This window comes from Monodelphis domestica, chromosome 4, assembly GCF_027887165.1.
Source record: "Monodelphis domestica isolate mMonDom1 chromosome 4, mMonDom1.pri, whole genome shotgun sequence".
Classification (NCBI taxonomy): Eukaryota; Metazoa; Chordata; class Mammalia; order Didelphimorphia; family Didelphidae; genus Monodelphis; species Monodelphis domestica.
This window is the reverse complement of record NC_077230.1, coordinates 72,201,694-72,205,496: the sequence shown is the minus strand read 5'-3', so window position 1 is coordinate 72,205,496 and position 3,803 is coordinate 72,201,694.

Below are 3,803 nucleotides of genomic sequence, written 5' to 3'. Positions count from 1 at the left end.
GACTCTTCCACTTAAATCTTCATGCACAAGTGTCTTTGTGCACAAAAACGCACAAAGACAATCATCATCCTCGGTTACCGAGAGACTACTACTGCTAGAATTGGAAACTAAAGGGGTCTCCCTCAATTGCAGAGTGACTGAACAAATTATAGTATATGATGGTGATGGAATACAATTGCACTATAAGTTATGATGAACAGGAAGATTTCAGAAAGAGCTGGAATGAACTCATGAACTGATGCAGAGTGAAATAAGCAGAATCAGGAGAACATTATACACAGTAACTGAAATATTGTGGGACCATCAGATGTGATAGAATTTGGTAATAACAGCAATGTGATTCAGGACAATTCTGAGGGTCTTATGAAAAAGAATGCTATGCAGCTCCAGATAAAGAACTGCTTTAGTAGAAATGCAGATGAAAACATAAGAATTATCATTTGTTTATTTGGGTATGTGATTTGGGGTTTTGGCTTTTTAAGATAATCCAGTTATGAAAATGAGTCATATGGAAAGAGTTTTGCATGATAATACATTTATAACTCATACTGAATTGCTTGTCAGCTCTAGAAGGGGAGGATTCAAGGGAGGAAGACAACATGGATCATATAACTTCAGAAAACTTATGTGATAATTTGTTATTAAAAGAAAAAAGAAAAGGATAAGAAATGGAAATGTCATTGGAGAAAGGGGAAGAGAGTAGAATAAGGGAAATTGTTTCACATTAAAGTTTCCCACAATGAAGAGCTTTTTACAGTAAAAAGAAAGTGACAGGAAGGCATTGTAGGTGATGTTTGAACCATAAATACATATGCATATACATATTCACCCATCAGGGAAACATAAGTTGAAGAGGATAAGAAATATAGTTTGGGGGTAAAATAATAAAAAGCATTGTGAATTAGGAGAAGAGGTAGTCAGAAGCCAAATAGACTTTTGAGGAGATTCAGGATAAAAAAAGAGGACAATCAGAAGAAAATAGAATGGAGGGAAATCAACAGTTAGGAATCATAACTGAATATGAATGGGATGGGTTCTCCTATAAAATAGAAGGGCAAAGTAGAATGGATTAGAATTCAATGATGTGTTGTTTATGAGAGATACACTTGAAGCAAAAACGCATAGAGAGAGTTAAAACAAAGGGCTGGGGCAGAATCCAATATGCTTCAGCTGAAGTTAAAAAGTCAGTGAGTAGCAATCATGTTCCCAGACAAGCAAAAGCAAAAATTCTCCTCATTAAAAAAGATAATCAGGGAAACTATATTTTAATAAAAGGCACCATAGAAAAATTATTATCAACATTTTATAGCAAGTTTCTCTAATAAAAGGCCTTTTTTCTCAAATATATGGGGAACTGAGTCAAATTTTATAAAAATAAGAACCATTCCCCAGTTGATAAATTGTCTAGGGATATGAACAGGCAATTTCCAGAAAAACAAATCAAAACTATCTATAGTCATATGAAAAAATGATCTAAGTTACTATGTTTTAAAGAAAGACAGACTAAAATAACTCTAAGGTACCACCTAGTATCTCTCAAAATTGACAAAAATTAAAAAGGATGTAGAAAATAGGTACATTATGAACTGTTGGTAGAATAGTGAGCTAGTCCAAACATCCTGGAGAACAATTAGGAACGATGCCCTAAGTGCTATAAAACTGAACCTGTATCCCAAAGAGATCAAAGAAAAAAAGCTACTTTTTGTGGTCAGAATGAATTAGAAATTGAGTAAATGCCCTTCATTTAGGGAATGTCTGAAAAAGCTGTGCTATATGTTTGTGATGTAATACTGTTGTGCTCTAAGAAATGACAAGGTGGGGAAGTGATTTAAAAACAATTGGAAGATCTATATGAATTGATGCAAAGCAAAGTGAGCAGAACTAGGAGACCATTAAACACAGTGATAGCAATATTGTAATGATAATCAACTATGAAAGATATAGCTATTCTGAGAAATACAATGATCCAAGATAATTTTAAAGGACTCATGATGAAAAATGCAAACTACCTTCAGATGAAGAACTGAACTTGGAGTGAAAATCAAAGTATACTTTTGTTTGTTTGCTTGTTGGTTTCTCTCTCTCTCTCTCTCTCTCTCTCTCTCTCTCTCTCTCTCTCTCTCTCTCTCTCTCTCTCCCTGTCTATCTCTCTGTCTTTTCTTTCTTTCTATCTTTCTTTCTTCCTAATTTCACATGTATAATTGATATATTGATTGCTTTTTCAGTGATCAGGAGAAGGGAGGTTAGGGAGGGAGATAATTTGGAATTCAATTTTTTCAAAATTTTTTAATGTCAAAAATTCTAAGTATTTTTTAAAAAGAAAACACTTTCAACAAAGAAATTACAACAGTTAACTATAATGTTCAACATATGGAGTGTGTCAGAGAATATGTGTGGGTGTCTACAAGAGAAAATAAAAAAGAATATTATAAGCTTACAGTGTTTGTACCCATATTACACAGATATTTTCAAATACAGAAGAAAAAAAAAATAAAGCAGGCAGGCTTAAAAAAAAAAAAAAAAACATGTGTGGAGACCAGCCCAAATCCTTGGCTTGGAACTAATGCTGTACTTGTATACATGATAAAAAATGGATAATACTATAGGGTAATATCTAACTAGTTGCTATATAGTACATTAAATTGGTACAACACTTAGAGAGCCAATAAAAAAAGATTTGGAGAATCCACTATACTGTATTAATCTCTCTCTTGAGAATTGCAGAAAACACACTTTCACAGAAAAGCTTCTTCTAGTTTTTCAATGCCTTGTCAGACTGAAAATATGTGCTACCTGCTTTGCTCTCTGGGCAGCAACATAGCATGATAAAATGTCAAAGCTGGAGGGGACCTTAGAGATCAAGGCAATTCTTTGATTACCCTCCTCCCCTCTATGTTAATACATTTGCTGAGCTTGAGCCCTTTTGCGTCCAAAAATGTCTTCATTCCTGCTACCTGAAGTTGAAAAAAAATGTTTCCAAAGGGTACGGTTTTAGTTTTTCTGTGGCTCTCTTTACACAGTGCTTTGTCCTCGAGGTTTGATGTGCTTGTGCTATATTACCATAAATTCAATTGCTCTCTCAATGTTTTTCTCCTCTGGCTGGAAAGCCACATTTAGAATTAACTGTCTTTGGCAATGCCTTTTTATCGATGTGGCCCTTGAACATTTTGTTGGACATTTTATTCTATTATTTCCTTTTAATGACTTCTCATTTCCTCAAACTGTTGATGGTCATTTTACTATCCACTGGGCATTTTCAACTGACAGGTGGAAATTTTCCTTATTGTTTTGGGAGAAATTATGTGCAAGAGCTCATTCCATTTTGAATTAATTCATATCAGCTTGTCACTTTATTTTTGTATATTATGTCCTGGATCTTCACTGGTCCATCACTGTTTCTCCTTGTCAAAGCTTCCCACTGCCCCAGATCAGGCAGATTATGTCTGTCTGTTTCCATCGTATTCATATAACATTAGGATCACAAGGTCTACCTTCATCTCTTCTTCTACTTTAATACTTCATGGTGAATTAGGTAGATGTGTACTAATTTATGCTAATGTTTCAAGTGAAATGACTGCCATCTAGCCTGTCAATTTAGAGGAATATTGAAAAATTGATTACCTTGGTCAGTGCTTCCAATGATGGTTCCTTATTGAAGAACACTCAACTTGCAAACCACTGCTAGTTTGATCAGCTTATATTCCATCACCACACATTCAGTAGAACTTAGGCACTCCATTGTTTGATCCCCTAATGCAATTTTCAAAATATTTTACTATATCAAACATCTGTGAGTTTGTCAT